This window comes from Corvus moneduloides, chromosome 1 (assembly GCF_009650955.1).
Source record: "Corvus moneduloides isolate bCorMon1 chromosome 1, bCorMon1.pri, whole genome shotgun sequence".
NCBI lineage: Eukaryota > Metazoa > Chordata > Aves > Passeriformes > Corvidae > Corvus > Corvus moneduloides.
The window spans coordinates 148,138,182-148,163,260 of record NC_045476.1 but is presented as its reverse complement, the minus strand read 5'-3'; positions in this window follow the sequence as shown (position 1 = coordinate 148,163,260).

The window sequence follows — 25,079 nt, the reverse complement described above, 5'->3', positions numbered from 1 at the left end:
GTCAGGTAGATGAGTCGTTGGTCCCCTTGAAATCCAGGTGGGTTATAGGTGTCCTCCTGCCCCAGAACTAGGTATGAATGCTTGCAAACAAGTCTACATCTCAGTTACACACCACTAAGGTAAAATTAGGCTTTCTGAAGTGAAGTAAGAATAGGGAGATCTTGCAAGAGGTCTAGAAGAATCTCTGAGAATTTTTGAGCTCTAAATTAAGACATTTCCATTTAGGTGTCTACATGGAGTTGTAGGAGTTGATATCTCATTATTGTCAGCAAGGAGCTGAGTTCCATTCACATATCCAAACATACATGCTTACTGTCATGTGAAAATATGACAGTAAGCACAAAATACCCAAAATTTTCTACAGAACTGGCACAAATGGCAATGGAATTATGGAAGACATTTTTTCTATCTGGATGAGTAACTGGGAGCCAAGAATATCTAAGCAACTGCATCAAAATGCACATATTTTCCCATAACTAGTGCTTTCTATGAACATAAAATAAACTAATCAGACCATATAAATGGCACATGGAAAAATGTGTGATGTAGTTGACTTTCAGCATCCTATTGACCCATATGGAGGCAAAATTAGGCTTTATAATTTTAGCAAAATCTGGGGGGTTTCCCCTTTTTTCTAGCTTCAGATGTCAGTAATAGAATATGGTAACACATATCACAGGCACTAAACAACAAACAGGAAAAATTTGTAAAGAGTTTTCTTATTATTTAAACTTTTAATGTTCAAACTCCCGAGTCAGAAGTGGTAGAAGGAAAGTGTTTGTGTAAGATTTTCCTGGGTTGCAGTGTATTCTATTACCATCCTCATGAGCTGTTGAAATCAGGTGGGGCAGTGTTTCCTTGCCTCCTCCCCCCAGACTATCTTTCTGTTAATGGCCCATCATTGTCCTGCCGCATGACTCAGAGATAACTCCCTCCAGACTATCTTCTGTTAATGAGCCTAATCAACACTTGGCCTCAGGACTCATCACCCCATTGTGAGATGCTCCACCCAGAGGGAGGAACCAAGCATCCCATTGTGGATATAATCTGAGACTCTGAACACCAGAGACAACCCTTTCCACTGGAGTTCCAGAGGACAGGAGCTACACAGCCACCACTGGACCTTCTGAGGAAGAATAGACCCTTTTTCTACAGGATCACCACTTCAGGGGACTGCAGCCACCATTCTATCAGACTGCTACCACCACCCTGACTAACAGGGACTCAGGTTGTATCTTGACTCTGTCAGTTTGAACCAGTGTTTTCTTTTAGTTTTTTTTCCTTTTCTTTCATTTTCCCCATTAAATTGTTATTCTGACTTGGTGCCTCCCACTGGTTTGTTTTCAAACTACCACAAAGATAAAGCTACAAACGCAGATACTGTTGAAAATTAATGTGGTAAAAAGGATGAAAGACAGATTTTTGCAAAAGAAAGAAACTTTCTATAATCATTAATTTCTAATTATTCTCAGCAACAACTGAATAGAACAGTGGAAGTTGTTTGTATAATTTCCTATTCATCAGGAATGCCAAGTAGGAATGATCACCTATCATTTGCATATTATTGAAATTAATGCCACTTTCATTTTTTACAAAATAAATAAAATGTTAAAAAAACTTAGAATTTAAACTATCAATTGACAATACATTAGCAGCTTTCTCATAATGCTTTAAAGTCAGAAAGACACATAACAACATTGAATTGCAGGATCTTTGACAATCGGTTTCCATTTCAGGACAAAATCAACTGCTGTCCGTACTCATTATACAAAGAAGAGTTTAGCCTAACTTAAGCCAATGGTCATTTTATTTCCAACTCACCATGTGCTATCCTATCCAGTCTTTTGGAATAGTGATTTAATTTATATCACCGTGGATTGACAAACACATCCAGATTTAACCTTGAGCTACCCTGAACTGCTTCCGATAGCCTGGTATCTCTATTGTACTTAGTTATAGGAGAAAGGTTCACGAAGGATGTCTGGACTTCAGGCAGCTTTCTTGAAAGCTGTTTATTGCATAGGCGAAGTTAGAGCAGTTCAGGGAGTGGGTATCCAGAGCCAGCCCTACAGCTGTCAGCTCCAGCTGTAGGCATACCTGAAGCTGCTTTCTGTTCAAGTTAGAAAGCATTATATACTTTTCTTTGCTGAGTATCTTAGCACATAACAACCACTAAGCACCATACACAATACCTTTACATTTGCCTATAGCCTATCATAGCTACTACCATCACCATATTATAGTCATTATTATCCAATCACAACAGTAGTAAGTTACAATTTAAGCTTACAATGGGAAATTCTCAGACCTCTCTTCTTCTTACTACATCGACATTTCTTGTTTGCCTGCCATCTCTCTCTTTTTGGTAAAGACATGTTTTCTATTTACTTATGCTCTTCTTGAGACTTATTTACTTGGTGAAAAACATGTCTTTGTTTGCAGTCACATACCTTTGTCCTATTCATAAAAATCTCCTTCTAACTCATCTCCAACCTTTGCCTTCTCAGTTACTCAGTGCTCAGTGTTTCAGCAAAACATCTTTCACTCTGTATCAAAACTTGCTTTCATTTCTATCTCATCCCCAGTTTCTACATTCAGAGATCTTTCTGCCAAGCCTACATACCCGTGAAACTTTCTTACCAAACTTTCATCCTCCCCAACACTTAGTGGAATCATAATAATGAAAATAAGTTAATAAATAGCTGTTAGAATATATTGCTCCCCAAGAGAAAGGGAGGTGACAATGAGGCAGGCAGGGCACTGTCCCCTCCAACAAAAGGAGAGATTTATAACACTCAAACAAGAAGAGCAGAGCAGGCCAGTGACAGAAACCAAAGTCAACCAGTAGCACAGTGACAGCCAAACATCTCTGTAGCTCCCAGCTTATCTCCCAACAGGATGACATGGGTTACAGCTGGACTTTGAGTATAAGCAGCCAGACTCCTCAGAGAGGGGTGTTGCAGAGCTTGTAGGTGCACATGGGGCCCTGACATCATTTCCTGGAAAATATGTCATAAAAGAAAGAAAAATTTGACATGTAACAATAGTCATAAAACAGGTTACAGTATATTTCTGAAGTCTGAAAGACCAAAAAAAAATTTATATTTAAAGTCATTCATCTGATGTGTTCATGGACTGATCCAAGGAGGTCGCTCCCTAGATTCCTTCAATAAAACCCTGAAATAATCATTAATGATTAGAAGTGACATATGGTGAGCACTTCAGGAAATTGCTTTTCTCCCTCTCAGCCCTGCCTCCATAAGGACAGGCAGCCACCTCCTACTAAGTGGGTTGAATACTGATCACCAGTTTTGGAGTATTCTGCAAGTCAGACTGCTCTGAGTAGTCTGCATACGTGGAAGCAGCTGCAACAAGCCAGGTAGACATCCCTCCACTGAAAATGTCAAGGGTGTTTAGAGCTCATAAGCTGGAGCTGCAGAGTGCCTTACAGCTGTAATCACTCCAGGACAATTAATTTTGTGAGATGCAATTCTACATCACAATGACACTAAAAGTGGTCCTCTAATATCTTGGACAGGATGTAATTTTTTGAGAAATGTTTAAATTACAATATGGTTGTAATGACTGGAGTGTTCTGCAAGGCATCCCTGAAAAATAAACCATTTCTATGACTTAAATTATGAAAATTCCAAGTTCCATTTCTGCCAGATTAATTTACAGGAAAATGTTAAGACAGAAAATGCTTTATTTTATATCCGAGTCAGAAACACTCATGCTGAAAGAGCCCTATCAAGTATGACAGGGTAAACTCAGCAATTTTAAACTGATAGTAAGAAAGCAAGAAAAATTCTCTAGGGGAACCCAATTTATTCTCATATACACGACAGATTTAGGCTGAAGAGTTCTTTTAATGAAGGATACTTATTTAGAAAGTGGAAATCACTTCATTCCCATGACGGGGAAAAATAGAATAAAATCTGCTTTCAGAAATGAAGGGAACTAAGCAAGTACAAGAAAACAGATCAGCCTAGAGTTATTTAAGAACACAGAAGATGTTGCAATACCCTTCAGAAGCTAACTCTTTCTAAAATTTTCTGTTAGAGTTTAAATTTCATTCTAAGTTGTTTAAGAAATGAGAGTGAGTTATCTCACCATGCTGCAAAAACAAGAACTATCACTGACAGAAAAAAAAAAGGACTTTTACCTGTAATAAGTTTCAATTTCACAAGAAAATAGTTCTAAAAGCCAGAATGTTTGGCTTTGAAAACTCTTTTCCATTTAACCACCTTACATTCAGCTTTCTCTAACCAAAGAAAAAAATAGAAGCAATTCCTGCCTTAGTTCAAGAGAATTTATCTTTGATGTTATGCTCACAATGTTTATCATTCAGCTAAGTCCCCACATTTCAAACTGGAAGTTGCACTGCAACCACTGGAGATAGAAAGACTGAACGCGAAAACAACTATCACTGCAAAGTGCTTTGAGGTATTGCAGTGAAAACTGGTTATTATTTGATATGACTTTATTGCCTACAGTAGTACACTCTGTGCATGTCTGTAGAACTCAATTTTCCCAGCTTCCTCACTGCTGCCTAGACTGCAGAAATGCACATTCCCATAATTAGCAGCACACGGTATCTCTAAGGACACACAAAAAAATTAAATAGATACACATGAAGTAACATAAATTTGTGCCATTTCCTTAGCATAATGCCTCAGATTAACTCTATTTTAAAACTTACCTGTAACTGATTTTTTTTAATATTTCTAAATAGCAGAGTAGTATAAAACCCAGTTTCAACTGAGTGAAAATTTTTAATCCAGATTTTAATACAAATGTATTGAGCATTTTGGAGGGTATGTATTTTGTTTCCTGTAAGTTTCTTCACTGAACTCTGTATAAAAATATGAAGCTTTGCACCAGACAACTGCACATGACGCAAAGCGATGCAACAATCTCTGCCCCCTCCAAGGGGAGGTACCTGGGCATTCCCATCTGGCCCAACTGTATATTAATCCATTGAACTCTATGTTTTTGGAAATCCTCACCACTAAGAAGACCAGAAGAAGAAGATCAACAGGACTCCATCGGGATCCACAGACTGGTGATATTTTCTTCTTAATCTGTCTCTCTCACTTTCTTTCTCCCCTTCCCCTGCTTTTCTATTTCTTTCTCTCTCTCAGTCTCTCTCTCACACTCACATTTACTGTTAAATAAAATCCATACTACTGACTTTGGCATATGGTCTTGTTTGCACCTTGATTGGGGCAGATGCATCTCTCTGATAGTTTTAATAACCAGTTCGTAACATCTCCTTACAGTAATATCAGCAACAAGCTAATCTCCCTAAAGCCATCTTCTACTTCTTATCCAAACATCCTAAAGTTTTATTACCTGTGACAGGACTGACAGCCCAGGGTCAGCTTGCTCTTCTGTGCCATAGTATCACAAACCAGGTTTACTTGTAATGCTTAGTCATCTTGACCTGGTTCTGGAGGAATTTATTGAAGAAACCATCCAGGCTATTTTAATATCATCGTGCTTGGCAATAATATCACCTGAGACGTTTCAGATTCAAGAAAGATCATATTTTCCTAGCTTCAGACATTCAGAATGTGCATTAAACAAAATGCAAATATAACTGTGCAATTCATTAGGAACAGAAGCTTAGCTCAAGAGTATTTTTATTTTAACGTCCTTGCTAAAAGACTAAAACACCTAAAACAAATAATCAAGTGCTAAAAATATTCTCTAGATTCCTTTAAGATTTTCAGCATCTAATCATTTTCAAGAAAACTCTGCACATTACCAGCATATTTGAAAGTCGGGCTGTACATTTAAAACATGCATGAAGGTGCTTACTCTCAGTTATCTGTTTACCTAAATGTTTGGTTACTATTCCTTTGAAGGTGAGAACAATGAGGCAATTCCACATGTCTTCCCACCAGGTTCTCAGGTTGAGACACCAGGGCACTGGGGTGGTGGGTGTTTCTTTGGGAACCCAAGCACATTTCTCACCTTATGGACCACATGCGTTCTGGACACCTTCTCTCATTCTTGTCCTGCTCCCCTTTTTGTTGGTCTTCACACATCTTGTCCTCTAATATCATGTCTCTCCACCCACAGTCTCACAGCTTTTTTTCTCCAGTCACTAAAATCAGAGCCTCAGTATCAGGTTATCTCACAGTCACTGGTGTCCCCCTCAATCTATAGCCCTATTGACAATGGCCTTTGTTTAGTACATAATTTTTGGGCTATTAATTCATAAACCCAGACAGAGAGGACTATTATTCCATAAACCCAGATATATCTATACTTACTATAACCCTAATCCATCTGTCCCTACACCCAATATATTTGTTAACCTAGAAAAGTTATATAAGAGGTGTGTATCACATGGTGAAATCTTCTCCCAAAAGAATTTCTGTCAAGTGCACAAAACATCTGCCACTCTTCTCATGTAAACTCAATGCAAGAAGAATCATTAAAGTTTTTTAATATCTAAGATAAAGCCATGGTAATAATGAAATTCTTTCATTATGAGTAATCTTCCAGTGGACTTAGAAACCCAAACTATATACTGGAAGTTTTTTTTTCCATTGCTCCATGGAAAGACTAATGGAAAAAACTCAGCATGATTACCTTGCAAGAAGGACAACTCCCTATGACTAATAACCTGTTTACAACCTCCTCTCCTCTTTCCAGCCTCCAGCCCCTGTACACATAGCACAGAGATACAGGAAAACCAGGCTCAAAAACATTTCAAGAAATCACTCAAAACCTGGAGCAGACTGATTATTAAGATAACCACTTCTTTTTTCTCTGGTGATCATGAAAAAGTTATTAATCTCTGATTTCTTAACAAAATCACAGAATAAGCTGAGTTGGAAGGGACCCACAAGGATCCTCAAGTCAAACTCCTGGCCCTGCACAGGACCATCCCCAAGAGTCACGCCATGTGCCTGAGAGCATTGTCCAAACTCTTCTTGGACTCTGTCAGGCTTGGTGCTGTGACCACTTCCTTGGGGAGCTGTTCCAGTGCCAAAAAAACCTCTGGGTGAGGACCCTTTTTTTAATATTCAACCTAAACCTAAACAGCTTCAGGCCACTCCCTCTGGTCCTATCACATATCACCAAACAGAAGGGATCAGTGTCTGCCCCTCTTCCCCTCACAAGAAAGTTGTACCCTCAGTGAGGCCTTTCCTCAGTCTCCTCTTCCCCAGGCTGAACAGACCAAGTGATCTCATCTACTCTTCATATAGCTTCCCCTCAAGGCCCTTCACCATCTTTGTTGCCCTCCTTGGTATACTCTCTAATAGTTTAATACCTTTCTTATATTGCAGTGCCCAGAAGTGTGCACAGTACTCAAGGTGAGGCTGCCCCAGTGCAGAGCAGAGCAGGACAATCCCTCCCTTGCCCAGATGGTGATGCTGTGCCTGATGCCCCCCAGGACACGGGTGGCCTTCCTGGCTGCCAGGGCACTGCTGACTTATATCCAACTTTCCATCCTCCAGGACCCCCAGGTCCCTTTCCATGGCACTGCTCTCCAGCATCTCATTCACCAGTCTGTCTGTACACCCAGGGTTGCCCAATCCCAGGTGCAGAATCCGGCACTGTCCCTTGTTGAACTTCATATGGCTGGCGATTGTTCGGTCCTCTGATTTGTTGAGGTCTTTCTGATTTATGCATTAAAATATTATAGTTTCATTCCTTCACATGTTTTCTCTTGCCTAGATTAAACCCCTGAAAGTGCTTCAAGATTTCTTCACAGGTCATGCTTTTGCTAGTGATTTTATCTTAATTGAAGTATATCAGCCTGTTGAAATTGTTTCTCAAAAATTAAAACTTGTTACACAGAAAATGGATGCAGTGATTCTGGTGATAGTTTACTAGTTATCCTACCTCTTACAGATCAGATCTCCTCTCAGGACTTACCAGAAGAGAAACTATTTTTTGCAAGAGCATTATACACTGCTGACTCATATTTAGTTGTCAGGCAAGGCAACCCTTCACCATTGCCATTTCATCAGTCCACACTCCTTCCCACACCCAAAGCATAAATACATTGGTATTGGTCCACCATTGGTCCACCATTCCTCTGAGCAGACCGACACTACACAATTTTTTTATAACAAACCACTCAGTCTCTACTTCATATACACATTCAGGACTATAATTAAAACTACAGTTTCATGCTCTAGACATTTTCTTCTATCATGAAATACTGGGCACTACTGCCAGTTTCAGGCACTGAAGGAGGTAGGTTGTAAGTGTGACCAAATATGAAAAAATCTTACAATATTCTATGCCTAGTGTTTAGTCTTAAGGCCTTATTCAGGGCAAGTGAACACACAGCTGGAGGTGGCTGATAAAAATTAAGTATGATGGAACATTACATCCAAATATGTATGTCTTCTCTCTGACAGTCTGTGACTACTTACAATCTTCCTCATGGACCTCACAAGTCCCATGAGCGTTATCTTCTATTGAGTTTTTATGACACGTGTATTCTTATCGTATGTAGAAGACTAGTTGTGTGGACAGGAATCTCAACATGAGTTAAAAGAATAAACAAAGCAAGGAACCAAGTCCACCTAAATTTCTGAAGTGATTAATGTGAGTGAAAGAAAAAGAAACACAAAGGATAGAGGCTTAGAATGGATATAGCTGGAGCCACGTAAGGTTATACCTAAAATCTCCCTGGGTTGCCTAATTCATAAGACATTCTACATAGGTATTTCATATTTGGGTTCATCTCTAAATTGCCCTTTGTGGAACAAGCAGAAGCAAGAGTTCAGCAATGATGAGAAAAGAGTGATCAGAGTGACAAGCTGGTGCTGGCAATGCAGATCCCTAACCACTGTCAATCCTCTTTTAAATATCACTGTCTGCTTATCTGAGCTCTAAGCACACTATTTAGAGACTCAACAGAAATAAATAGGATCCTTCTGAATACTTAAGCTGTGTATCATAAGACCCAAATGGGACATTCAGATTTCTCAATAGTGTCTGTAGAATACTGGTGGTGTTGGCCAAAATTTCACAAGCTATGTACATTTCAGAGCACCACTTTATGTACAATTAACTGAGTATTTCAGTATACATAAATAATGAGCAGATCAAGTTCAGATCTGCATTGTGCAGACTTCAGCCAACTTGCTTCTTTAAAAATTTGATCCTATATCTGGGAACAAACTTTATTATTTTAAACAAAGCTGAGTTTCTCATGCCAAGATACTCTCTAACTTCAGAAGTTCCTTGAAGGCAACGTCCAAGTACCATGAGATTGATGGTTCATAATTTCTTCCATCCAAATTCTACCTTATGTTACTTTAAAATCAGTTGGGATTAAATTTGTATTTACTTTTATGGAATGACAGGCTTCCCTAACTTCAGATAAAAAAAGACAGAGGAAGTTATCAGCCCTCACTGAAATTATTATGAACTCTACAGAAAAAACAAAAAGGTTGTGTTAAACTCTGTGCATGTGTGTAATAGGCAAGACACAATTGGCTTGTGATACACAGTAAGCCATGCAACCAGCTACCATTTGTTTGACACTCTTTTTGATACTTTATGATGCTTTAACATACAGTTTTCTCTTTAATCCCATTGGGCATCATCTCACAATTGTGCACACAGAAGAATAAATTCATCTTTTAAGTTCCAGTGTCATCCACTTGGTGTGTAGTTACTACAAATGGCATTCATATAAAATTGCAGAGGTAGAAATTGCAGAGAGGTGAAACTATTAAGGGAATAAATGATGGAATGAAGAGGGAGTGAGGGGGTAATATCAACTCTATTCAGTCAAACCACTATGAAATTGCTATACTTGGTGAGTCGTAATAACATAAAACAGAGGCACAGTCTTAAGGAAAAGTATAGATCAACATTACTTTTTTTCTCTTTTATTCCTAAATAGGATTTTTTCCTTTCTGAACTGATGAAGAAGGTGAATTTAAAATCAGTGTTAACCTGACAAGAACTATGGAGCGCATCCATGTCTAAAGGTATTTTATCAGTACACACTGAAAACATTAAAAAACATTTTTTTGAGACTACTTCCCAGACTATTTTATGCAGAATACCACTGTCTAGACTGCTTCATGTAGCCAAAGAAGATATTTTCCGTCCCAAGTGGTGTATGCTTGTTTCACTAAATATGCAAAGATATTTTAGCTATGATCCCTTCAGGCTGCTGCTTTGGAGACTGAATCTGAAATTATTTATATTATGCAATTGGTAACAGTTAGGCTCATTGAAAGGAACGGAGTAGCAGGGAGTCTATTTAATTATAGCTTAGCATCAAACTAGGACTAGTCTCTGTTGTTAGGGTAAAAGGTACCCACAAAACAACAACAACAACAACAACAACAACAACAAAGAGATAAAAGTATTGTGATTTCCTGGCACATATGCACTGAGTTTTGGCTAAGGAGCAGAAAGGCATGATTCTATGCCTTTCACATTTGTCATTTATAAAGTCGTTGGTTTGGCTTTTGCATGACTTAATTACTTAAACTGTTATTGTATTAAGACTTATTATTAATCCATTATTAACCTCCTTCTGTTAACCACTACACATTTGTTGCTTGCACCCTTTTAAAGGTCATTTAGTGTTTTACAAGACGAGTTGTGTGTTAGTAATCATTTTTAAGACTCTCCCCCTCCAGGACCCTCAGCAGCCCATAAGTCAACATATTAAAGGCAACTGAGTCCCCCTCTAAGGGTCAGAAACCTGCAACCATGGCAACCATGCATTTCAATGAGGAGCTTTTCCCACCAACAGAACGGATTACCTCACTCCTTCAGCAGCCCCTAGCAGCAAGCGAGCCATTGGCTGATAGAACTGATGTCATGATTTTTTATCCAATTTCCTGAGGCCATGAAGGCCGGACCATGGGCAGACTGTGGATGTGCCTGGGAGGGACCAGAGGGTTTAAAAGGCCTCTACACGTGCTGAGAGGTCGTCGTCTTGTCTCTCCTAGGGCTAGGCTTGGAAGAGACCCAAAGCTGTGGCTCTTGGTCCCCATGCCTTTTTAGAGGCATAATTAATTCACTTAGGTTTTAGATTAGCTAAAGCTACCACAGCTTTGTTGGGTTTTTGCCTGAGGATCCTGACCAGTTTGGCCAAAGAGTTCTTGATCCTGGTACCTGGGCTTTTTCTAATTTTATTTTACAATTTTATTTTTGTACTGTTCCTGATTAAATCCTTTATTAAATAAATTACCTTTTTATGGTAATTTCAAGAGTTGTTGGTCTTTATAACAACATTCTAGAAATAAAGCATCAAAAAGACATTGTTTGTGATGAAAAGTGCCTCACCAAAACAAAGCAGAGCCCAACTTTCTTCTTTCCTCACCAAAAAAGCTATTGTGGATTTGACCTACCCTTACTGAACTCCATTTCTACTTATTGCAATGTGATTTGCATAAGATCTTCTGTGTATAGGTACACAGGAAATCATCTAATTTGAGTTTATCTGATGTCTTTCCCACCACAGAGCAGCTCAGCTCTTCCACTTTCATAGATTAACATCCCAACTGTGCTGAGGTGTGTGGGGAGAGAAAGCCCAGAGGGCATGTTCTGATGATCATCCTGCTGAAGCAGGGCTAAGCCAGGTTTATGTGGAGATCATGGCTCCTGCTGCATCTATAGATCTCAGTGCAGGGCACTGTGCAAAGTCTACAGATCATAAATGAAAGAAGCACAGACAAATGGGGACATACAAGACATAGGGAACAAAAAACCGTAATAATTGTAGACAACAGTGGGAATTTCAGTACAACAGGAATGAAAGGCCCTTGCACAAATCCTCTGGTTCACCCCTCTACTCTGAGGCAGGAGCAGTTAAATGGCTGTAATGTTGGGCAGGCACTCATCTATCTGATCTACTCTTCAAGTGCATCAGCATGTCGATTGCACAGATACCTCAGGTCTTGGTGCTCCACAAAACATACTGTTAGAAAGTTTGTCTCATGTTAATCCTCATTGCTACAGAGCTGACTAAACCTCCTTACTCTTCCACAGCAGACAAGCAGACATGGAAAATACAGTATTCCCACATTCTTTGCCTATTTACGTGTTTTTGGCTGAACTTTTTTACTCCTCTCAGGACTAAAAAACTGCAGTTCATCTGAGTTCTTTTTCATTCTGAGTGTTTTCTATGGTATCACTTTCCTATAGGTAGGCCTCATAGGCTCACAGATGCACAAGGCCCAAAAATGTTTAAGAATTCCACCTAGAGCCTTACCAATGTTGAGCAGAGAAGTGTTTAATTGCCATCTTTTATAGGATGTACTTTATTTACATGTCCCTGCTTCATATTTTGATGTTTTGGCAATAGCTTGAAATAATTGACTTGTCATCTTGTGTTTGCTTGCAGACAAGCAGTCCATCTAATATCATCCCACAACTGATTTCTATATTGACACAAAATCTTGTCCTTCACATATTCTTGTTCTTCAGCATAAGAATAAAATTGTTTCTTCCTGTTACATTAAAAATGAGTGAATTTCAGAGAAAATTTGCAAAACTTTCACAATGCAGCTTCTACTAAAGACTCATTTAATGAGTTTAACCAGAGCTTTAGATATGCAGAGTCTTCCGCAGTTTTTTTTACCAAATGTGAATTTTACTTAGTGGGTCATTTCCTCAGTTACCTTAGGTATATATTTATATATGTTACCAACATTTCTATCTGTATAACTCGATGTGTAGAGATACTATATTTTAAAGAACTTAACCATGTCCATAAATGTATAATGTATATGTAACTGCATCAATATATCTGTTCTTCTTATTAATGATATTGATCTTTGAAACTAGAATAAAAAATAGGTTTTTGCTGAAATAACTGCAACCAGATTATCAGTGCACTAGTTAACTACACCAGCATGAGGGTAGAAGGAAATGGATCATGGTACAGACAGTGCTTAAAGGCATATTGTTCTGATAATAAGTGGTATGAGTTAAGATATTTCTGCCCCAGCTGCTTGCTACTACACAATTCAACATTCCTATCTCCTGAAATCCATAGTACATCTCTGTATGTGGCTGTTTGTACCTTGGTTCTCTCAAAATACTGTACTGAGAAAAGGCATATCAAGTAATCAGGAGTTCATCACTTTCTATGACTCCTCCATTCTCATCAAAACCTGCCCTGTTCAACCTTGCGATATATTTATGCTGTATAGCAGAATATGATGCAAAGATTCATCATCAAGCAATGAATGCCTTGCTTCAAAATCAGAAATTCATCAGACACTTTCAGAGTGATTCTGTGCCCAAGTTAATAAACCTGCTGAGACATGAACAGGAGATTAAGGAGAAGTCAAGTCATGATAACACACCTCAATGAGCAATACTTTGTAGTGGGAAAGCAGCAAGAAGCTAGAGGCAATTATTTCCTAACCTGGTTCAACTCTAAAAAGGGCAGTTCATCTGGTCCAATTTTGTGCACCTTTTGAAAACACAATAAAACATTTTGGTGCATCTAGGAATAAAAAACTCTATTATTTTCTCAGGACCTTATAATCTCTTTTTTATCTGCCTTAGTTACATGCCACTTATTCAATACATTTTGAAAAAGGCAGAAGCATAATGATCTCGATCCACATCAAGAGATGGAAAAACATCTAGCAGTATCTGCCCAGGGAAACAGTACTAGATCTTGCTGTTATGAGACACAATTAAAGGTAAATGTTCCTTTACAGCAAAAATACTACTTAATTTATGAACACATAAAATGGACTTGAAAACAATGGGATTTTACACCTATTCATAAGAATTTAGTGCTGTTCTTATAAAAACAAGGACAAATGGTTTGTTCTCCAAAGGTTCTTTTTTCTTTCCCTTTCTCCATTAATTGCAGCAAATTTCAAGGTCATATGTAAAGTTACTGCACAGCAATATGCAGTAATATAGTAAATGCACATGAATGTGTACTCACATATCCATTTCTATTTCTTTGTAAAGCACTTAATCTTTGCTTCAAATTAATTTTTCAAACAATTGGACAATGTCCAATTAATTATATTTAATTATTAATTTTACTCATTTTACTTTCAAGGCTCTTTATCTTTAAAATAGAGATTATATTAGTGAAATCTAACCTCATGTGATTTAAAACTAACTTAAACTGTTTCAGTAAACAATATTCTGGGTAATGAGCTGGAGAACTAGTGAATTGCACCACTGTTGGTATAAAAGATGAGAGATAAAAATACTTCTTAAATTATGTGGGTTAAGAATTGACTAGTGTATCTCAGAATACAGTGGGGAATCATTGTCAAATATTATTTTCCTACATAAATTTTCAATTTGATGGTTGTTGGCCCAGTGATCCATGATATAGAATAAAATTCAAATTTATTTAAGAATTTTCATAGGACATTAAAGATATGTATACTCAGCAGAATGAAATGTCATCAAGAATTACCAGCTCACATCCTATAAGCAACATATCTGGATTCTCGTTACTGTTCCTAAACTAAATGCCTTGCATCTCTGAAGAGATTTTCGAATTTGGCATAGGGATACTATGATAGTGGCTGTTTAGCTTCTGATTTTGAAGCAAGTAATTTGAGGATAGCTGGGAAATCTCTGCAACATGTTTTACATGGGAACAAAGGGATAGGAAAAGAGGGAATTGTTTTAAACTGAATAAGAGTAAGTTTAGATTAGATTTTAGGAAGAAATTCTTTGCTGTGAGGGTGGTGAGATACCAGAATAGGTTGCCCAGAGAATCTGTGTATGCCCCATCCACTGGCAGCATTTAGTGCCAGGTTGGATGGGACTGTGAGCAACCTGGTCTAGTGGAAGGTGTCCCTGCCCATGGCAGATGAGTTGGAACCAGACAATCTTTGAAGTCCTTTCCAACCCAAACCATTCGATGGTTCTATGACTCTAATGAGGTATAAGTATGCCTGAGGAACTAAGAGTAGCTAACAATGATGACAGACAGGTCACACAGTGTGGTCTGAATGTCTTTGTTGGGATTGTCCCTTTCAGTTTCTTTAATGCAAGAAAGTTCAAAATTATACAATGACTTACCAAAAAGCAGATATTGAAAAGTGTTGCTAGTGTTAACATCATGTGTACTTTGCAGTGAATAAGTGAACTAATATGTTCTGGTGCCTTGCAGAAGTAAAAAAAACCTAACTGAATCTCTGAATATGAACACAGGAGAACAATTGAAAAAGGGAAGAAGACAATGCTTCATCTTTGGAAACACTCATAATCATTGGTAAAGCTACTATGACAGTTCTGTTCACCATATTTCATTAGTGAAAGAGTGGAAAAATGTAAGATAGGTATAAAAATGAAGCCATAATAAAACAGAGAAAATGCATTGCTTGCATTAAACAGCCATGTGATTTAATTTGTTTATTCTGCTTTATTTCAGTAAATAAATAATTTTTTAGAAAGAAAATAATATATTCTAAAAGTATTTTGATCCAGTAGAAAAAGTCTTGATGACTGAAGAACAAGACCAGGAAACTTGTTAAAATATCCTTTTACATTTACAGATAAAAGAAATGGTTCAGTTTGCTATTTTTGGCTCCTGAAAACTGATGGCAAGATCCTTTCCAAAAGCTATTTTTCAACCATGAATTTGGCATTGGTCTCAACAAAACAGTAAGAGGAGTAATTTCTATGGTAGGTGACACATAAGGAATTAAACTAATGGAATCATGTTTTCTTCTTTTAAGAAGCATTAATTCATGAAAAAATCTCAGTCATTAAGCTAGGAAACATCATAATTATACTGTAATGCATGCACTAATGCTTTATTCTGACTAATTCCAATACTGTGAGAAAATAACCACTATGAACTCCTAGGGACCATTTGTTGTTCAAGCATACTCCCCAAGACGTTGTTTAGTGCGAGACATTTCTGGTTATTCCTGCCATCCGCACCCACTGCTGTGGTGTTCAGTACCACCTACACAACCTCTGCAGGGCATTTGGAGAATGGAATAGGGAGCTACAGCACTTCCTGTGTGTTTTCCCTTAACTCCCATAATATCTCAAACATCACAGAAAATGCTTCCTATAGCTATTATCAGTTCTCTCAAGAGTTTTGAAGCTCATCTTTTGGAAAGGTAATTTGCAGCCAGATCTCCTCCTACTGGAGAATGTCTTTCTTCCTAGGACATGTTATGGGCAAAGAGTGAGAAGAACTTTTCTTTGGGGAAAGGGATGATGCCAGATGTGCTTTGCTCCTGGTAATCTGCCAAGAAGGGAAGAGCAAGAATAAAAATGCTCCCCAGAGCCTGGACTGCACAAGAAGAGATGGATAAAAGCAAAGCAAGAGGGGAGATGCTGAAACCCAGTGCTGAGGGGGAGGGTAAGAACAGCTGTTTTCAGGGCACCTGGCTTACAGCTGCAGAGCAGTGCTGCAGGAGGGGCAGTGAAGATCACTCACTCATCTTTCCCTCACTCCTTTCCCTGCATTGGGATCCTACATCCTCACTCCCAGTCCCACAGGACTGAACAGAGACTGGGACAATATTAGGTGCTGTGAAAGCTGGGAATTAGAGGATGGGGGAGTCACAAAATTAAATATAGGAAGGAAAGAAAAAGAAAAGCTGATCTAACAAGAAAATTTACGGTGTGCAAGTTATCCAGCACTGAGTCCTTGGCATGCTAACTGCCATCACCAACACCAGTTTGGTATATATATATTAAATTATATGCATAAATTTATAAAGAGTCATTTGGTTAGCTAACTACATCAGCCTGGGCCCACATTACCTAGATACTGTGGCAAAAGATTGGCTGGACATGCAAAATGTCTTGCAGTATATCCATGAGGTTTCAGAAAAACCCAACTTGGTAACATACAACACTTATTTTTTCATTGTAGGCATAAAGCTACCTAAGCGCAGTAAGAAAATCTGTTTGTTACCGTGGAGCCCACTCTTAGAGCAATATGGTAAAATCCAGCAAAGGTTTACGTGTGATGTGGGAATAGTATAGATCTGTGGTTTTCTTAGAGAAACATGGATGGCCCAAATGGAGAAATTGATCATACATCAGCATCCCACAGAAAACAAAGACCACGAATTGTGTTTTTAAGTGAGTAAAATTGAGCAATACATATTAATTACAGTCCCATCAAATTAATTAATTCATTCATTCATTCATTCCTATCAAATTAATTTTGTTTTACAAGTAACCTCTAGAGTAGCTGTAGATCTTCTGTTGACTCATCCAAGACAAAATGTGGAATATTTATCTAGACAGTATGTGGGAGACTTCAAGATAGTAGAGCCTTACAACAGCTTACTGAATATTGATATTTTAATTGTTTCCACATTTTAAATTAAGAGTAATTGGAGTTAATATTCTAAATTATACAATAAAAGTGAAATGAAATACATATTCTTCATCTTTTTGGCATTAATTTTGGTATAGGAGTTACTTGAACTGAAATATACTTTTTCAGGCTGTTACTAAGATTGGTGTTAATACATTTCTTATTCTTTTTATTCCTAATATAAAATCCGGTGGGGGAGATTGCAATTTACAAGGCTGATATTGTAAGTCTAGTAAAACCTAACACATTCCCTGTCATCTGAGCATATTTTCTTATTTCTTGTAACACCTTCCAGTTTCTTTTCATACATTATTTTCCAGTCCCTTTTTCTCTGATTAGAAAACAAGACATTCACGTACTGGGAATAAAGAAATTTTTGTAGTCAATCCAGTTTTGAAAAGCTGGGATTTAGGCCTATCAAATTATGCTCATCCATTCTGTGGTCCAATACAGGACCCTTGATTATGCCAACACAGTCCTCTGTGGGTCCACCTTGCAGCCTAGAGTGAGGGACTGATTTGGCTTTAAAAAATAAAAAAGTGCTATTCTTCTTTTACTGACAGATGACTGTAATTCGTACCTGTTTCCCACTGCAGCACCTTATGCTGTGGTACTGGAGAGAGTGAAAGGAAAGGATGGGAAGGAATAGTGGTTCTGGAGGCCAATATCACTGGCCAGTACCACAGTGTATAAAATAACCACAGCAACACTTCAATGAACTCCTCTAAGGAAATAAAACTATGCTTCAGTTCTTTGCTCTGATCTGCATATTATTTGGTCCTGAATTGTGTAATACTTTTTTACTGATGATCTGTGGTTTTAATGTGCATTTATTTTTCCACTTTGCCTGGTAAAAAAAGACTCTGTCTTTACGTTGTCTTCCTGTACTAGTCTCCCTTCTCCTATCACTAGGCCAGCATTTGCATCTATGAAGACATGCAGTAAACCAGCTCAAGCACTGGCCTTCTGAAAAGCAAGTAAGTATGTTGAATTAGTATTAAATATGTTGTCAGAGAGTGAAAATAAATATTTGGAGGCATAAAGGAGGTAAGAGTAGCCATCTCTTTCCAGTGACTGTACTAATTTACGAGCATATCAAAGTACAGCCTCAGAAACTAATTACAGGTAGTAACTTTCTCTTTCGTCTCTGTATAAGAAAATTCTCTTTTTTTCACTCTGTGCTAGTACATCTTTACACCTCAAGGAGTGTTTTACAATACTTGCTGAACATAGCATGTTTTGCATTTATCTTTGTCAGCTTTTAGCAAATGTTTACAGGAGGGTGAAAAATGTAATTAGCAGGAAAAATATGGCTGTGAAATATACTGAAGGTAAGCAGAATGGATCTCTTATGGCTCATCTGGTTGACTTCTGGCCTCTAGAAGAATTTGTTGTTTGGAAGAAACAGCGTTTACTTTCAAGTATGCGTCTGTTATTCAATGTATGACACCTGCTGGATTCCCATGGAGTTTTTAAGGCTGCACAAGACACAATTCACTGCTAGCAGAATAAATTGCATATTAGCATCCAGCACAGGTAGGATCTGTCTCTTAGTTCTATGCAGAAAGGGAAGATGTCAGTCACACATGATTTTATTGCAACTCCAAACTTAGTCTAAAAGGTTTTTCTTTTTATTTGTCAGTGTTTCTCTGTTCTTGTGCACACAAACATCAGGAGCTTTACATTGAGGATTAGTACAGGTCTTACAGCTCATCTCCCTCATTCCACCTTCCAGAATTTAGTTATAAGACAGAAGTGAACAACTCTTTCCAAAACATTTTTTTCTGTAGCAAATTTCCTGCTTTGACAAGTTCCCATTTTGTTGAAATTTTTCAATTCTGACTGGAAAAAGAAAAACCAACAAAAGAATTAATCTGTAGGTACAAAAATGCTGTTAGCGAGGATTTTCTTGTCAGTTTCTAAGTCCGTGAGAGACTTTTCTCTCTCACAGAAGAGGTAGCAGGGAATGTAAACAACCAAGCCACCTGCAACCTTGAAAAGTCTTGTTTATGGTATAGTAGAAAAATATTTTGACAATGGATGTTTTAGGATTTTAGCCAATCACCCCAAGGGGTGGCTGGTCCTTTGTCCAATTAGACTATGAAGAAAAAAGTCTATAAAGAGTTTGTAAAATAATTAAATAAATCAATCTTGCTACACAATTCCTGCCTGCTGGATCTTCTCTCCTCCTCCTCCCTATGGCTGTGGGACACAGTGATATACCATAGGAACCAGGCCTGCAGTAATATTAATCCATGCTGAACCATCTTCCTCTACTGAAATGGCATGATATTTTTGTCAGATGTCAATACCCTTGTAAATGTCAATACCATTAAGCCATCCTTTGGTAGTTTTGGACATCCCCGTATGGGATGTGAGGACTGGGTACATACAAATCCCTGTTTTAAACCTCCATCATTCTCCTTCTGCGAAACTTCCACAATGCCAAATTAGTGCTGCATGAGAACCATTCTGTTTGCTTGCTGCCTAGCAAAATATAATTCCTTATCCTGATTGGTGTCTACGGATGCTACTCTTGTGCAAAATATAATTAACAACATTATTCATGCAAAATTATGTCAACATCCCCATACCTATTAGAGGTTTGTTTGTCTTGAGCTTTTGTAAACACAATTAAAGATAACAGTTAATTAAAGTACTGAAACCACCTAATAACCAATTGTATGTCTATCTAGAGACTTTCAGCAAGAAAGGACAGCAAACTAGAAATACAAAATCAAAACCACAAATATTGTGGTAAAACTGATCATCCCTAAAAGCTACTAAGAATGCTATATTCCACTACTTTCATCAGTTTTATCCAATAATTGCTTTAGAAATTTCAGAAGGGTATTCAGTAAGTTTCTTAAAGAATTAAGAGTGGAAAAACTGGTCCCTTTGACTTGATGAAAAGTTATCAAAGGAAGAAATAACTCCTCAACAAATAACAGTAAATTGTGCTAATTATAGATAACTGCGAATGGAAGAAAACTCAGTCATCCAAACTTCTGCAAGCAGCTTGAGCAATGAGATCAGTACAGATTGTTCAGGGCTTTATCCAGTCAGGTCCCAAAAATCACCAAGGATAAAGACTGTTCTACCTCGCTGGTAACCTGTTCCACTGATTTCCTTCACGGGAAAAAAGCTTTTATTCCCAGATGGAGTCTCTCCTGCAAAAATACAAGTCTACCACATCTCTTCCTCCAACTGGCAATGCTGTGAAGAGCTTGACTGCATCTTCTTCATGGCTTCCCTCTAAGTACTGACCAGCTGGTTTTAGGTTTCCCCCCAGCAACCTCTTCCCTCCCTGAACAAGCCCATTTCCCTCAGCACCTCTTCATATGGCAAGTGCTCCCACCCTGACAGCTTGGTGGGCCTCTGATAAACTTGCTCCAGTTAATTAACATCTTTCTTCCATTTGGGGTATCCAATCCTAGATGCAGTGGTCTTGATGTGATCTAAACAGTGCCGACTGGAAGGGAATACCACCTAGGGTGTTGTTGCCTTTCTCTGTTGCACACAAGTCAAGTTCCTGTTCAGCTTGCTGCCTCCCAGCTCTTTTTCTGCAGAACTGCTCCCTGGACAGGCTTCCCACAGTCCCCAACCTTTGCTGATGCCAGGAACTCTTCTCTCCCAGGTGCAAGACTCTGCATTTTTCACTGTTGACCTTCAAAATGTTCCCTTTTGGCCCCATCCTCCAGCCTGTCTAGGTTGTTCTGAAGGGCAGGCTGGACACTGAGCATACAGGTTGATCCTTATTTTTTGTATCTTCTGCAAACTTGATGAGGTCACATTTCATAATTGCCTCCCAGTCATTGCTACATATAAAATGGGATCTGTACCAGACAGATCCCTGCAGTATCCTTGCAAGGACTTGTCTGTTCCTATCAGGTAGAGAAAGTCCATCCCACTAACCACCACTCTCTGAGCCTGACCACCTAACTTGTCTTTTTACAATTTATTTGCCCACCCATCCACTCTGTAATATCCAAATACTTGGCTATGAGAGTATTGTGGCTGATAATGTTGAAAGCCGTGAGAAAATCAAAGAAAATCACATCTACTACTGTCCTGTAATCTCAAAATCCAAGTATTTTGTCATACAAAGCAGCCAGTCAGGGCTGATTTACAAATCATTAATTTCTGCTGACTGTGCCCAACCATCTAAGACACCCCAGATTTTTGTAAAAAAAAATATTTTTCTTTTTAACCACCCCTTTTGTCTGGTGTTATGTTTACCCTTTCAGTGCTTCTTGGACTCTAATATTGTCAGCATTCCTCCAGCAGATTGGGGAAGGGCTGCGGGGAATGTGAGTGGTATAGTATTTCAGCAGCATGTTGATTTCTTTGTTAGTAGAGCAATGATATTCATGGGACTCTGAGAGTCCACATGGAAAGCTAGTTTTTGTTTTCTTTTCACAGCCTGCTTCCTTCTTACTCTTTGCTATCTACTTTGAAAATTGCACAATATCATTCCCAGCCCCATATGGCATGAAGGTTTTTGTTTTCTACACTCTATGTATGCTTGTCAGGTCCGTATCACACACAGTATTTCCAGAGGTTAAGCTCAAACAGCTCAGGCAATAAACACTTTACCACTAGACAATTACTGAAACAGAGCACTGTGTGACCCTGCACTGTCAACACAAGGCCTTTTATTAGAAATGGAACAAAAATCACATTCACTTGGCTCCCAAACATAGGACACAAACAGTAGAAGAGCAGCAGTGATGTTCAGTGACGAACACTTGGAGCACACCCCATGGGGTGCCAGGGCACCAGAGTCAGCAGCAGGTGCCCGCCCATGATGCAGCTGCAGGCTGATCACATTCCTGGCCTCTCACTTTGCTTCTCTTCACCAGAAATGAAGCAGGAGGAAAAAAATTATCACTTCCCATGTCTTACAGTAAAAAAATGTTTGGAAGCTTTGTGACATCATCAGGAGTCAGAATCAATACCCTTTAGAAGAATTTTGTGCTGTTCTCATGAAAACAAAATCCTGTTGTCCCAGAACAGGTTCTCTCTGTGTGCAAGGGGCCAATCCACACACAGAGTCAAGGCATTTGATTTATATATAGTTCTGTGCAGAAAGGGGCTCTGGATGGCAAATACACAAAGCCAGAACACTGCCTATAAAAACTTTTCACTATTTATACATTTTAGCTAACAAAGGCAATAATGTTCATTGGCTACAAATCACATTGTTCTTTTATTAAATAGTATTCTATCTTCTATTGGTTAAAGGATTCTCTTACTTCTGCTAATTAGTTCACATGCTGAATCCTCTTCTTTTGAGCTGGTGCCTTCCTTGAGACAGTAGTTCTGATCCTACCCTTTGCCTAGTTGGATGAGATGACTTTGTTTTATTCTTTGTAATCTGGCATTATCTTGGTTGTTTCCCCAAGTGTCCTTGGCTTGCTGGTTCTGTTGTGTCTGGGCTCAGATGATGCATTGAAAGAAGTTTCTTTCTTCTGTTCTCTTCCCTATAGCTACTGCATGTTAAATGTAATTTATTTCTCTGTGAGCCTTACATCAATATTAGAGTATGTCAAGTGTGCTGATATCAAGTATCACAGACAACTGAAGGCTGTAGTTACTTTCTGCATTGCCTAATTTAAAAAACAAAAATGACAAATCAGGAGTCAGTGTGAATACAAGCATAAGAACCAAGTTTACTTCACCAAAATTGTCAGGGATCTGTACATACATACAAGTATTAGTAATATTTAGCCAATGCATGTGCTACCACTACCACAATGTCTTTCTACACACACTGGCTTCAAACGCATCCCTAGGAACCAAAACAGAGAGTAGGATAGAGAGACTGCTGGGATCTTGAAGCTAAAGATTGAGTATCTGGCCAACAGTCTAGACCAACTCAATACTTGGAATGCCTGGCTGGGACCATGGGTACCTCTGGAAGATTTCTGCCAAGTTCTGACAATGCAGACATCTTAGAGGAAGAGAATTTGACTCATTAGCATCAAACTGTCATAGGCAGAAAGCCCCCCATATGTCAAATGAAAGATGCTTGAGCCACCCTAGTTAAAAGAAAGTCTGGTAAGAGTAGGGAAAAGTCTCAAATTCTTGTTATGTTTCATATTTAATTTCTTTTCAGGAATGGAACAACTACTATACACATATTGTCATGTGTGCCTGCCTGCAAGAGGAGAAAGAGGAAGTGTCAGGGTGAGAAAAGTGCCTCATGGGGCCCCCAGCCCCTGAAAAGATTCTGGAGAAGGACTGCTGACAGACAGAGGTTAACTGCTTTGAAGGGGCTCTGGGGGTAGACTTATCGTCTTCAGGCCTTTTCCGGATGAAGTTGCCAAGAATTATGCCAAATACAACAATGGTTTTGCAATATGGATGAATGTGGTGGCCTGCTAACCCCATGATTCTGTATGTTCCCCTTGTTCCCTCCCTAGCCCTGGCCACTCCCTCGGTTTCTCCCTATTTGCTTCTGTACCCCAACCCCGCTCAGGGACCACCCCTGGGCCCCTGACAAAACCACCCCGCACTCAGAGCACGCTGTCTCTCTACCTCTGAACATCACAGGGACAAGATGTGATTAAAGCCATCTCAAACCCTCATGAGAGACCCTTCTCTACCTTCTTTGCCATCCACTGCTTCGTAATGCTGCTAGCTGCCGGAGCCAGATCGCGGGGCTGTCCGAAATGGACTCTGGGATGCGACTGATCGCATGGCCCTAGGAAACCCTCGCTGAGCTTTCAGGCCGCAGCAGCCTGCTAGGCAGAGTCAAGCAGTTACAACAGATTAATATCTTCCCGCCTCCCAACTACAGTTTACACACTTCTAGGCACTGAAAAGATCATGTAAATACACATGGAAGCAAAATGGGCATTTTTTAAGGGGGTAAGTTTGCTTCAACTACCCTTGGATATGTAGTATCTAGCGCTGTTTGCGCAAATGACACATACAAAATATATTAGTCAAAAATAAATGCTGTTGAACAAGAGGGATGTTACGAGTTTAATTCTAGTTTAGATTTAGTATTCAAGAGCTGATATTAATTTGCTATGGGAATATGTTGATGATAGTTTTCATGAAGGGTACTTGGACATGCCTTACCAGCCAGAATAAACTGAAATAGCCACTGTTATTAAAATAATTTAATCCAGCTGTCATGTGAGTGAAATTTCACACTGACACATGGAAAGCATGGAGCAGAATTTTCCTTCCTAAAATAAAACTGATTTTCCTGACAGATGCCTGTGTTTCACAACAGTAGCCATGATGCAACTATGGAAACTAACTGAAAAAGTCACTGAAGAAAATGTTCACTATAGGTTGGATATGATAAGTCAGATAATATATCTTTATTAGTAACTCCCCCCATATTTGATACCATTCTTGACAAGTAAGAGACAGCATAAAGAGGAAAGAAACAAGTGTGTTCACACATCTAAACATGAAATTAACCTAATTATCATAACAAGAAGGTTTAAGTTATGCATTTGGGAAAAGCTTTTTAGTACAGATAAAGAAGCAATTGGATGTATTGCTTAAGAACAACATATAGTTCTTACAGCTGGATTTTAAGTACAAGTAAAAGACACATGTATTGGTGTGAAACTGTGATTCCAGGTCATATTGAAGCCCCACTTTTCATTTATTTATATGACACAAAACACTTAAAGCGATTACAAGTCTGAACTTCCTTGAAGAGCAAGAATGAAATAAGATTGTCCTTCAGGAAGTCACATGTCTACTGGGACAAAAAGCCTCCACATGATAAGTCTGGAGTGTAACAAATGTGAAGAATAGATTAAAG